At 41.3% G+C, this 13893-nt stretch overlaps 1 protein-coding gene, 1 long non-coding RNA gene and 1 other non-coding gene across 3 annotated transcripts in view; 1 reads left to right on the top strand and 2 right to left on the bottom strand.

Moving 5' to 3' along the window:
* The window catches only part of SYNE3 (spectrin repeat containing nuclear envelope family member 3), an 82249-nt gene extending 68868 nt beyond the window's left edge, over positions 1–13381 (bottom strand). Inside the window, exon 1 of the mRNA XM_035896007.1 lies at positions 13320–13381. The gene's annotated coding sequence lies outside the window, so the exon portion shown is untranslated. The remainder of the gene's footprint in view (positions 1–13319) is intronic.
* LOC118452477 lies at positions 7–13809 on the top strand. The gene is made up of 2 exons (XR_004842243.1): positions 7–1189; positions 13322–13809. It is a non-coding gene; the product is annotated as an uncharacterized LOC118452477 (long non-coding RNA).
* LOC118452480 lies at positions 11940–12212 on the bottom strand. The gene has a single exon (XR_004842245.1).
* Positions 13810–13893: the final 84 nt, after the last annotated feature.

Raw genomic sequence — 13893 nt, 5'->3', positions numbered from 1 at the left:
CGGGTGGCCGTGGCCAGAGGCACCAGGCCAGCACCGGCACTCTGCTATGTCTAGCAGAGTAAAATGCACTAGGAGGAGAAGAGCTGCATTTCTCACAATACCACGTTTTGGGGGACTTGGAACTGTGAGAGCCAACAAACACCAGGAGGTGTGCGACAAACCACGGACGCTCTCTACACCTGCCAGTAGCCCCAGCAGATCCACGCCAACACATGGGCAGGTTTCTCAACGTTTCTTCTGAATGCCCAGAAGCCAAGAAGGCAGCCTGCATTTCAGCAGTTATATGTGAATGAAACAACTCCAGCTCACTGCAGTTAGTATGAACAGGAATTCATTTGGATGCACGGAATGCTGTAACTGATATTTGGAAAAAAACCCAAGCAAGAACTTAGGAAACAAAACCTGTTTCCACTGCAGTCTGATTCAGGACATTCCTTCCTCTGTAACCTATCCAAGCAAAAAGTCTACAGCATATGCTCAGGTTATTCTGGAAAAATCAGTTAGAAACAAAATGAGCAGCAGCGGTGGTGTGTTGCCAGCCACGGCGTCGGTTCTGTAACCTAGCAAGAGAAGCCAGAGAGCTGTCAACATCTTGTGCTCCATCTGCGGCATCAGAAAGTTACAATCGCAGGAAAGCCAGGGCATTGAGCCACAGGGAGGGAAGGCGGAAAGAATGAACAGCTTCTTCATAGTTGACCAGTAATATAGCGTAAACAAACTGAATGAGCACGTGAAGAAGTTTGTTGGTGTTTTGTAAGGCGCAAAAATGTACTCTTTGACAGAGGCTATATTGCTGCCCTCTGCTGCTGGGAACTTGTGCGGTTCATCGGCCTAATGAGCAGAAAAACGGGCTGTTTGCGATAAAAGGCTCTGACCACACATAACAGCACTGCGCCCAGGAGCCTCGAGATACGTAGGTCAGAAGTGAAGAGAGGGTGAGCTCCTGGAGTCTGTGGGAGGCAGGGGACAGCAGCCCTCTGCCCTCTAAGACCAGCTGGGGTGGGCTGACCCGCATCAGTAGCGTTACCCGGCTCCATCAGTAGCCTTCCCGGGGCTCGCTTCTGCCCACAGCCAGGTATTCAAGACGATCTGCCATCCATGTGCCAATGCAGCCTGACTTGGAATAGTTCCGTATTTAAATTGCTCCCAAACCATCAGGAATCACCATCCCTCACCAGCAGTGGAAAAGGTAAATGGATATTTTGTCAGAACTTCATGGTGAGGAGTATACTTGTATAGCTGGATCTGACCTTGAAGCTCTGAATGCCCATGGTGGGTCCTGTACTGGCACAACTTGGGGTGACTATGACCTTTTAAGTTGTCACTGAGAAGGGAAACTGACTGCTGTAATCTCCCTCTGTTTGTGGACAAGCCTATCACATAACTTGGGAAATCTAATTTATTCACTAGCATGGTTTTGAAAGACTGTTTACTTGGAGTAAAGTTTATATCAACCACGTGTGAAGCTGAATCTATGCTTGTGCAATTGCTCTTGCCCTATCATAATTCAGAGCTGATTATCTCTTAATGACCTTTGGAATAGTGTGAGGAACTGGATACAACCCAAAAGGGTTGGACTCCAAAGGAATGTCTGGTATATGATAGAAAATCTTATCTGTGAATTTGCATTAGGAAAACTGGTTTAGTCATCACAGTGAGTATATGAGCAACCCTTACTGGCAGCGATTAATTCCTTGCAAAACCACCCCCTAGGAAATTACTTTGTATACCTAGACCCTTTAAATCCAAAATAAAAACAGCTTCTTGTATTCAGAAAGCTTGCTGGTGTTGGACAATGCATCACTGTACCTAAAAATTGCTTGCATTAAGTTCTTCTTCTGCATTTCCCTATGCGGAGACTTTCATGGCTCTGATTTTACTACCTCAAACAGCTTTGTACACGCTGAGTTAGAAAAAACAACATACTCAGGCAAACAGCAGGCATTAAGTAAATGTGCATTGAATGCATTACCCAAACAATGTAAAGCTGCCCACACACCACACCTAAACAACAAAGGAGAGGTTAGAATGACTGCAAGCTGTGTGGAAGGATGGAGGATCTCCGGAAGAGGAAAGAGCAGCAGCTCTAGCGCTCTTTCCTTGGAAGAAAGGAATATATTTTTAGAAACAGTTGGCTCAGCCTCTAAACCAAACCACAAGTATTTGTCAGTGAATATACAGCGTTTTCAGACATCTCCTATGATGAGCAGAATACCCAAGAGACTGGGTGGAAAGCACCAAATACCACGAAAGTAACAATGGTGTTGGCACGCTTTACTCCACAGGAGGACCTGCACAACATCTTTAGAGCAATAGAGAAGCACTTATAACGCTGCAGGGTAGCTGCTCTCATTAGCGTAACACACCCATTTATTCAGGCTCATAACCGATGACAAACAAGTATTACAAGATATTAAGATGTTTCCCTTTATGTTTGCTCGGGTACAGCGATGTAAAATTGTTATTCAAATAATGAGTCACATGGCAGTCTTGGGGTGGGAGGAACAGCATTTGTTGGCAGAGTAACATTTGTGCACGGCATACCAGTGACATATGTCTTCAGCACGACAGGTTTCAACATTGGGGCTTCTTGGGTTTTGGGTTTGGTGGTTTGGTTTTTTTTTTCATGGTGTTTTATAGCTGCTAGAAGTTGCACATTGCTTGACAAAACTTCCGTGGGTGGTGGTCAGAGTTGTTATAGAATAACTCTGTCCTCAGTCGGCGAGGAACGAAGAACCATAAACTCTAAACGCTAAAGTCAAAACAGCGTATCTTCAGGAGTGCTAGGGCAAGGATCACGCCAGTGAGCCAGGCTCAGCTCCTGCCCTGTATTCATGCAGAAATCATCTGGACTTAACCTGGCATTTCACATTCTCCCTGCTGCATATATTGAAATTTAGCTTTTAGAAATTTACCTAATTTCAAAATTTACCTGAAATTTTGAAATTAGGCTCCGCATCCTGGGCACAGACCAACTGCCCCTGCAGGGAAGTGGCGCCTTGTGCTACAGTATCAGTTCTGACATGCCTGGCCCAAATACTCTCCCATAATTAAGCATTTACTATAAACCTGAGTTCCAACTTACGGGCAGACTTGGATATTGTAACACTGCAAGGACACCTGAAATTTAAGCACTGATTCTACAAGACAGATTCAAAACAAATTGATTTTTGAATTTTTTTGTGCCAGTATGCTTCCATATAAACAGGAGAAAAGTGATACTTGGTGCCCCTTATTTATTAGCTTTTAAATTTAGAATTTCATCTCAAACTGGAAGTTAACAAATATCACAGAAGACTGTGCAGTCAAAATGGAGTTTGCACAATGTTAAATACACAGCGTTAACAACATCCATTAAGTCAATTGTTGTAAACCAAGTCCTTTACACTCATATACCCTTCTGAGAAGAGGAGCCTTCAGCACGTACGATACTTAAATCTGGACTTACTACTCCCTATAGCAACCCCAGAGCTGCAGTAAGTGTATGCAATTAGGAACAGAGGAAATTGGTTTCAAGTTTCCCATCAGGTGCAAGATACAGCCAAAGAAGCCTCAGATCCCTGCAGCTTCTGCAATGGATAGAAGCAAGCCAAACAGGAGGAAGAACGTGGGAGCAAGGTTAGCAGACAAACTGACAGAAGTCCACAGACAGATGTCCACTGAATTCAGAGAGTTAAGGCAGTATAAACCAGCTGAGGCACTGCTCCATTTATTTGTGAGGAAAACAGACTGCATGCATCACATGCACTAGACATCAGGATTCTTCATGTGAACAACACTTGCTTGAATCACACTGCATTATTTGGAACATACGCTGTAAAGGAACAGTTTGTCACTGATGATACTGCAGTCCTCCAGCACTATCAAAACATTCATAAATAACATTCAACTTCCATGTTGATATCAAACAATTTTTGTCTCAAGAGCAAAGCAGCAACCCTCCCTTTCCCAAGCATCATTACTTCTTCTACCCATTTTCTTCACAGGTTCTTGCAGGCTCTGCTCTTGCTTGTTCTCACTCTGGTGCCTATGCATCTTTAACAGTCTGAAAGCACTCAGAAAGCTTTTCTTTTCTCCCTAAATATAAGAAGCAGCACTCTATGTCCAAAAGAATACACTAGGGCTGTTAAAAGCTGATAAATGGAGCAGACTCAAACTTTGGGGACAGTATCACTTCACAGCTAGTGAACAGGAAAACAACAGAAAAAGGTTGTTGTACACTTAACTACACCAGTGCAGTTTTCCTGATGCATCTGCAGTAGTGAAAGTCCTTACATTGGCTTTATTAAAAGGAAGCTTTTTTTATACTGCTTCTACATGGAAAAATAATCTAAGACTGTCTATCCCAGTATTGATATATTTATTTAGTTTTAAAAAAATATTCTTCAAGCAGAAGCGTCAACCAGAAAACAACTGAACATAGACCAGGTCTGAGGCACAGATGGGATAGGAGCATCTGCAGGAGCAGGCTGTGAAGTCCTACAGCGTTTGCTCTCTCTGCCCCCCATCCCCTGGGATTACTTGATTTTTTTTTTCCCCCCTGCAAGTTGCCTGTAACATTTAGGCATCAACCAGGTTAGCAGCTATGCAGGAAATAGTTTCTAACATGTCTACATTTTGCAGCCAGAACAAAAGATTGAGTTTACTTTGTTTCTTTGAGAGATCTCCCCCGCTTTCAGCTACCTTCTTTACAATATAAAGTGCGCTATTCTGCATGGCTGTCTTTTCCCAAGTCTCTTTACAGTCCTCAGTGACCTACTTAAGCTAGGAGGATAAGTTAACATGGAATTAGGAGGTGGCTGCAAACTGGAAGAGAGTATAAAAGTATCTTTGAGAAAAGGGGGGGTGAGGAGATAATGGTTTCTTCACTTGTAAATGGAAACAGAGAAGCTTGCTCATAGAACGCGTCTCCCTCCAGGGAGATAAGACAGTGGGACTGCAGAGGCTTGTGCGGTTTGGAGCACAGAGCCCACCCCACTTGGGAATCCCCTGCAAGCCTATAAGCGATGAGAAAGATAGCCTAAAAATCAAACATATTATAGCTGGTATATTAAAACCAGAAACAATTTCTTACCTGTAAATCTTCATGTTCTTCATCTATGAGAATTTGATTAATTAACATTAAAGTGAATTAAAGAACACAGACTTGACATCCATGCTAAGCTGGTATGGAAATAAAGACAAGTCCGAATATCTCCCCAGGTTTTGAAATAAAAGATACTCTCTATTGCATGTGTTTTATACTCTATTTAAACAAGAGAAAAAAAATAATCATGATCCACTTTTTTAAAAAGGTTTATAAATAACCCTATATATAAGCATCATTTTCATATCTTTTTTTAAGACAGCAGCTGAAGAAGTCTCAGATTTTATGCAATTATTGATTTATGCTGTGAACTCTCTTGTGTGTGGACCAAAAAAAGTTTAATGGCTGTATCACAGTAGCACCTAGAGACCTTCAACTGCAGGCAGACTCACAGTTTGCCAGGGACTCTGAATGAACATAGGAAAAAAAAAAAAGGCTCGGTGTTCTGGAGCAGCAACAATCTAGCTGTACCAGAAAGCGTATGTGGGAAGGGGTATGTTGACTTCTGCTTTTAAAGTGTGGATTGGGTTTTTCCCCCCTTGTTCCTCTCCATACTTTTTTTTTTTTTTAAAGCTACAGAAGAAGATGCCAGAAGCTGGTTTAAAAAAATATTCTCTGGAGTCCTCTGGAAAAATAGCAGAGGCAACCGTTGAAATATAACATTCCATAAACTTTCTGTTACTGAAGTTGATCACATGTGACTACAAGTGGCTCTCCTTGCTTCCCTTCACACCACAAGTGCAATTTTGCTACTTTGATTTTTCTTGAGCCTCAGTAGTCTGGAGCATTCATCTGTACTAGTCTCCCTGCTTCTAGATACGCCAGCTTTGCGAAACAATTTATTTGTTTGCATCTAGTCTTTTAAGGGATGGGAAACATGCTACGCAAAACAACTCTTGTATGCCAGTGTTTAAAAGACTATAGCTCTAGGAGAAGACTTTAGTTTTACTTTCCTCCTTCCATGGCCCACGGACCTTAAATCATTCGCCACAGTAGTCTAACGTGAAACTACAACAGAGCGCAGATCGGCTTCCTCCCATCGAGTGTCTCAAACTGAAGTGCAATGACAAAAAGCAGCTGCTAGGACATACCTGGGTCTCCTCATGCCTCCCAGGACTAGCAGCAACTAGTATCCAAACAAATGTCTGGATAAAGAGCAAAAGGGCTGCTGCTGGGGAAGGGAGTACAAGGATGATTCAGAGTGATCTGCGTCCCACTGTCACAAGAGAAGTGGTTGTTCTAAACCACAGAGCTTTACCCCAGGCTTTTGTTCACAGTGTGCAAATGCCTTTTTTTTTTTTCCAAATGAAGTCAATCTGATTATAAAACAGGCCTTTGTATAAGCCCAACAAGTGCTACAATTAAATGGCAACCAACTTCGCAGTACACGTTCTTTATCCTGTGAGTTGCTAGCTATGTCCAAGGATGCTGCTGAGCAATCTCAGCTGCCACAGACATCAGCAAGGAAGGCCACTATGAACTTCAGAGGAAAAGCTTAGAGCACTGCAGCTTTGAAACTTCACTGAATCAACTGAATTGCAAGAAATAAAGGTAAACATTAAAATTGGAGAGAGCTTCCATGCAATTATTTGAATGCAAATTTAGGAAAGGTGCATACACTTGTATTGGTGGAGAAACTGCTTATTCTGTGACAGAGCCACTTGTCCTCAAAGTGCATGGTTAGTAACCACCACCAAACAAACCTGTATGTTTGTGTCATGCAGTTATGAACGTTAAAAACACTGTGTGTGAACAGTCAGAATCAAGACAATCACAGTATCTGTATGGGGCATTTGGCAGTACTCTCTCAATTAGTTCTTAGACTGTTCTTAGAACAGTCAGATTTTCAAGAAATACAGGTTTTTATACTTAAAAAAAGGAGAGAAAAACCACTTTAGAATACCAAACCCCTCAAACTTCCCTCATCTTTATATTGATATTTCTGGGTTTACAAGTGGTTGGGCTTTTTTTGTTTAGTTGATTGGGGTTTTCTTAATAAGCCAAATGTAGAGATCTAAACCTTCAAGTTTCTGGCCTCTCCTTTAAGAATCTGTATTTTTACACAAAAGGTATTTTTGAGTCTGTTCTTGAGCTTTTAGTCCATACCTTACAAATGCAAGTACGTCAACACACAACCCTCCTCTCTCATTTAAAGTTTTTGTTAGTACTTTAGGTCCCATTTTCTTCAGATTGGATAAAAACTCCTCTGAAAACCAAGTGATTCAAAATATTCCTACCACGCTCACAGATGCTTTTTCAGAGCGCTTAACATACAGGAGCTCACAATTTACCTGTAACATCAATAGCTGTGGTTAGCAGAGATTTAAAACACAGCAAGGTCAAAGCACCCAGTCCATCTAAGGGGGGCTTATTAAAGGCTTTGATACTGTCCTCCTGCAAGCAGCCTTCCTTTGTATGAACCTCAGGGCACACCAAGAAAACCAATGCTTGTGCATTGAATACGCAAGGTTTCTGTGGGAAAAGGTGTCATGTCAGGATGAAAATCTTGGTTGGACCTCCCATGCACACGCTTTTGAAAGTTGTTTTGCTTCAATGTAACATTTCTCGAGTATCCAACTTTCCAACTTTAAAACATTTCTTTAACAACCTGTATCCATGCTTATTTCCCTAGAAGTCAATCAACAAAAGTCTTCACAATGCAGGTTTGCATTGATCCTTGCACTAACCATCCTGGATCAGTACGCAACTCTCATAACTTATGCATAGAGTGACTGAAAAATCACAAGCTGGTTGTTTGTTACCTTAGGGTGGTCACTAAAGCGGCACAAAAGGCTGACATATGCTGCTGCTAGATTCCCACCTAAAAGCTTTGAGGTTTCATTTCTGTGTGCTTGGGAAAGCCTATTTTGCATGCACCACTCAACTTTAGCCCTTTCAGTCTTATCTTCTTCCACCCTATTTCCTTTTTTTTTTTTTTAACCCAGACTCTTCTATTCTTAACCTTACCCAGCACCACCCTAGCAGTTTCTGCTGTCTGTGCCATCAGACCTAGTTACTACAGCCTTACAGTTCCTAGCCAGTCCGATTCTCTCCCCTCCATGCTCCCAGTGTCCCTTGTTCAGTTACACATCTGGTCTGAGAGTCTACCCACTCTGAAGGGAGAGAGACAATGACTGGAATAGGCTTGGAAAGAAGACACTGTCCTGTCCACCTCTAGGAGCAACCAGCATAGCTATCCGCGTCATGAGAAGTAGAGTTCCCCGCCGCCTGTCTCAGTCCCACCTTCCCACAACTTTGTACACCTTCTCCTTACTTTCATTATTGGAAATGGACTCTAGCCCAGCCCACAAAAATTCAGAAATACAAGGACAGTATCACATACAGTGGGGAAAAACCCCCATACTTCTAGCTCAATTTATTTGTATATGTACACACCAAGAGTTTGCAGAACCTCGTACCACAGCCAAACACAGGCAGATTTCCAAGCGCATTCCTGTCAAAGATCAGTTCTCAGTAAAGTTTCAAGCCCTCAAATTCCACATCACAGCTGTCTTCTGAGAGGCATCACACTTTACATCTGCCTCATCCAACTTCAAGTTCTCTTTAGCAGAGCATAAGCCATTGCACAACTCCTGTGGGAAGTTTTAGTCAAAACAACTCCAACTGGCATAAAAACTTGAAAGCTTCAAACCATATGAAAAGATGCTAGCAAGTAAGATGAGGGTCATTTTATTCTGCACGACACCTTATATAACAGCAGGATAGGAATATCTTTTTACAAAAAATATCATTGATTGCAAGGATTAATTTTGGTTTAGTTACTCGCCTTAAGCTTTTCTTCATCCTTCCTTTAACATATCCGTTCTGCACTGCCATGAGCATGCAACATACAGCTCAGAATTACCCTCAACATGTATACGGTAATGAGAGATTGTTTATACTGTATCAGTGTAATTTTGTTAGATAACACTAGCAACTGAAGACTAATGTTTTAACAAAAAGGTTCCAGGCTCCCCAGCATTACTTTAATACAGATTTGTCAAGCAAAGATTAAGCAACAGTTCATATGATTTAGGGTCATGGCATCGGCTAGACTACAGTTCCTTTTCAAAGGAATGTTATGAGAACTTAAAAATATGTTAAAACATGCAAACACATTCCTAGAAAAAACTGAGACTAAAAGGGTGTGTGATGAAAAAAATTAAGTCTTTATTGAAATATTGTACTACCAAGTTTAAAAATACTAAGATTTTAAAAAATAGATATAATTAAGATTCTCCATAACAATTCCATCTACTTCACAAATACATTGATGTGTACAAAACTCTTGAATTTTTACTTGGAGAAATATCTCATACAGTTGAAACTCACGTGTGATGACACATGCTTGGCACTATCTGTTTTCTGCCACAGAAGAGATCAAATGGCCGGTGCTGTTTATTAAAGTTGAGGCAAGTTTTTGTAACACGAGATGCATTTCTCAAAATGGCAGAGAAAAATACCCTACTGTAATTTTTTTTTTTTAAAACTTCATATAGAAGAGATACGGTAATTCAGAAGTGCTGAACAGGAACAGATGTAATCAATCTCAGAGGCAACAAGTATGCAGATACTAGAGCTTGCCGTTTTAGCAAATAAGCCAGGGATCACCAGCCGCCAGACTGGAGCTGTCAGAGCCCCCTTGCGGACACAACACACACACTAGTTGGAGCTTTTCTTGCCTGACTGCAATTGCATGTTCTTAGAACAAGCCAAGCCAACAAAAGCACTCCTGTCATCGTAGCTACAACCAGGGTATGCCAGTAGAACTTAACTGGGGCACAAGAATCTTTCTTACAGGCAAAGACCACCCTGGGGTTTTCCCACAATTATGAAAGACCAGAAGACATTTCCAGCATTTTAAGTAAATTAGAATTTATACAAGTTACCATACCAAGTTAAATCATAAACTCAGGACCCTATTTCTGCAACACTGGTTGAAAGTGAACACACAGGAAGCAAAGAACAGGGCATGCATATAGTTATAATCCCAGTCCCTAGCTTTCTATGCCTCAAGACTTGATCCAATAACAGCATCTCTGTATTTAGTAGATCGATTTTACTTTGTTCAGGCCCATGAAAGATTTTGATTTCTCAGCTCTACATATAAGTTAGATGAATATAAAATTATAGTTCCCCCTGTAATACTGAAAGACTCAAGCACCACTACTACATGCAAATAAGGAACAAGGGTCTAACAGACTCTGGTCAGGCAGAATAGTTGCAAGAAGCTTTCTTATCCCAAAGAATAATTCTACTCCTCTATTACAAAGGTCATACTACACATTCTTGCTCCAGGACAGCTTCACAATTCACAAAGCAGAGTGTTACTACGAAGAGGCATATATTGAGATTGGTGTCATTAAGAAGCAAGCTTGAAGTCTAGAGTGTCTTGTTTAAAGGTCCACATTCAAGCTTGAACATGATCTTCCATTCTATTTGTTAACGCGGGGCTCAGACATTTTTCCTTTCATTATTAGCATGATCTCTTCCACTCATCAGTTAAACCAACTTATGTCATTTCATACATATTTTTTGCCTCTATCATTTATGAAACAGACTGTTATATTTTAAAGCCAGCACAAACACCCTCTTGGGAATATGCTATAAATCCATAAATATTATTTAATTACCCATCTAGTTTAGAAACAAACTTGCTTATAGGTCTCCAGGTTAGAACCAAACCAGGAAGTTGGATATAGTTCAGATTCCAAAATATCAATTTCCAATGGGACCTGAGTTTCTACGCAAGTAAAACTTGCACAGCACTTCTCCGTTTCTGCTGCTTGTTGCACAACCTTTTCAAACTAGCACGTCTTCAAAATAATCAGGAACTTTTCACGGGTGTTTCTTCAGTGTTCACAAGTTAGGCATCCCACACAAATTTTAACTGTGCAGTCCAGAACTGTAGGTACATTTTAAGCATTCTTAATGCTCTCAAAACTGAGGATATGTTGGTGGTGCCAGATGTTGCCTTGATGGTACGCTGAAACTATTTACCTGGCATGCAGAAAAACTGGAGCTCAAACCATCCCCACTAAAAAGCTTCAAGGGACAATAAAACTGCCTAAGTAGAGCTCAACTGTCAAGGCACAATAAGGGGCTTAATTTCCAGGCACTATCACAAATCAGAAAGACACAGAGATACCTGACTTGGAAACAAAGAGTGTCCTGTTCCAAGAAGCCAAAATGATACTTTCCTTCCGATCTTTCTCACCAGCTAATTTAGCCCTCCCCTTTTTAAAAACAAAACAAAGCCCCTTTCTGCTGACAGTATCATTCTTAGATGCCTACCTTCTCGTGCACTGTGTAAGAACCTCAAATCACCAATTCATAACTAGTAATTCTGTTCAGCAGCAGAATGCCTAGAAGTAACCTAATTTGTGACTAACTGGGAGCATTTAAGCCATGCAGTTTGAATACTGGCGCTTTTATTACTGCTTTCAAAATGAGGTGATAGGTCTTCTAACGGGAACATCAGGCAAATGTCAGGAGTCTTATGGGAGTCGCATTAATACTTCTTCTGAACAGATGATTTAAATCAGTATCTGGAAAAATACAAGAAGTTTCACTTAGGCTGACAGAAGACTGGACAAGGTAACAAATTATCTCTGCTGTGTACACGGGCTAGTTGTTCTAAGTCTTGTCAGTAGGGAAAAGTGTTTATCCACTAAGAGAGTGCTGCATATTGCATAATCCAAAAGCATTTGACCATACTAAATATGTTATTAAAAAGCATTCTGTTAAGCTTAGTATTAATCTCACAGGCCAATCTCACAAAACTACAGTGAGTAACTGCAAATTCAGGTACTTTTATTTACCCAGTACACAGACTTCAGAGAAACTTTCTAACATTTATAGCAGTTTTTCAGTGTCCAGCAGATGTTACTCTACTTGCTAAACAATATCAGACTGCAAAATTGCTCTTACTGTTGATAGATCGATAATGACATGGGTTAAGTCATTATCTCCGTGGCAACAGAATTGTCACTGTCAGAGGAATATTGCGCATCTTGCTGCTGCGACTCTTACAGGCATGCCTCGGCTTCCTCGCACAGGTGCTCTCTCTGCAAGCCTGGTATGCCCAGAGTACCAACAACCAAGGGCATCTCTTGGACTACAGAGGATTAAACTACAAACTGCGGTTATGTTATTCCAGAAGGAGCACATCCTCACAAGGATTGTGAGTTACACTTCGGTTTGATGTCCTTATTCGCTGATAATTTCTAATGAACCACCTCCTTGTAGAACTAGCTAGAATTAAATTCAAGAAGGCAAATACTATGATGTTCTGTTCATAGCCCAACGTTTTTTTTAAAGATGACACTTAGGTGCCTTTAAGAATAGAAAGATCTCTTTCTTTTTACTCAATTTTAATTTAATTCCCCTCTGACTCCCCAGGATCTTAAAGTGGCAGGAGTCTTTCTTCTAGATTAAAATAACAAACTAGACCACTTGGGCTATTACACTTAACACTTGTTAAGCCTCTATATCTGTATATTGTACCAGTTCAACAAATAGAAAAACATATTTTTGTTTTGCAGAATTTACTGATATTTTATCTAGCACGAACTGGGTATTACTTTTCTTTTTCCATATTGCACAATCTTCCACCGTATTAATCACAACACAATCTCTTGATCAGCATGACTGTGCCTGGCTTCTGATGTTCTGCTGAAAACAAACCAGTATGTTTTTGCATAAAATGCACAATGTTCATCAACAATACAACATGTGAACTTTGCCTTTAGATTCATAATAGAAAGTATTTCTTCATAAATACATATACTTTCAAATACTGCAGCAATGCTTTTTTTTATTCATAAGCCGTTCACATGGGATGACAAACAGCAAGTTTGCCACAATTCCCTTTGGAATGTGTTCTAATTAAATTTAAATAAAAATCAACAGAAGCGACGCCTGAAAGTGGTTGCATAGCAAATGAAAAACAAGTTGTTACTCAAGCATCAACTGCATTCCACAAAAATCAAAAACTAGCAAATAGTCTTCCGAATTCTGAAGATGTGTCTGTAAAGCTCTCACACTAGTGAAACCAGGTGGGAAAAAATTCTTTTCTTTTTTACAAGTAATACAAATGGCCATTAATATACCAAAAATCCAGCTGCCAGAGCTGCAATGTACATTAATACTCAGAAATACACTTTGGTTTGTTATTTGTGAGAGGCTGTGGTTTAGTACAGAAGAAAACCTTTCAATGCTTTCTTCTACTTACAGGGTGGACCTGGCTGTTGTAGGAAACCTCCATGCTCTGTTCCAAGTTCTTGGAAAGAATGTGGTGTCTGCCCAGGAGCTCAAATGAAGCTGGCTGCACACATGGCCGTTTCCAGGACATCTTCCAAATTCAGTGTTTCTCTGGCCGGTACAGGGTAGTTTCGTGCATCTTCCAGCACCAGCTGAACCAACCCTTCCGCGCAGGCAGCCAGCCAACCCCATCTTGCTCCCACCTCTCCACCTCGCTGCCACCCCTGCCAGCTGTTCCAGTGGCAGACCAAGCTGCGCAAAGCTACCGGTTACTCAGGTCTCCTCTCCTGGTACTAAAGCAAAGCGTGCAAAGAGCTGCTGGCTTCTCAGCGATACACACTGCCAGCTTCAACCCATCAAAAACCAACCAAAACCAAACCAGCGCACACGGTCCAACAGGCCACCAGACGCCGCCAAAGCCAAGGAGCCAGGGCCACCCAGCGCTTCGCCAGCTGCCCAGGTAAGACCTCCGCTGCCCCTCCGCCCGCTCGCGGTGACACACAGGGCCGACCCAGCAGCGCTGCTCCTTCCAGGACACGCTCCCA

The sequence above is a fragment of the Egretta garzetta genome, unplaced genomic scaffold (assembly GCF_000687185.1).
Source record: "Egretta garzetta isolate BGI_Z169 unplaced genomic scaffold, ASM68718v1 scaffold206, whole genome shotgun sequence".
NCBI lineage: Eukaryota > Metazoa > Chordata > Aves > Pelecaniformes > Ardeidae > Egretta > Egretta garzetta.
The sequence above is the reverse complement of the archived record's forward strand: the minus strand, read 5'-3'. Positions and strand labels throughout refer to the sequence as shown.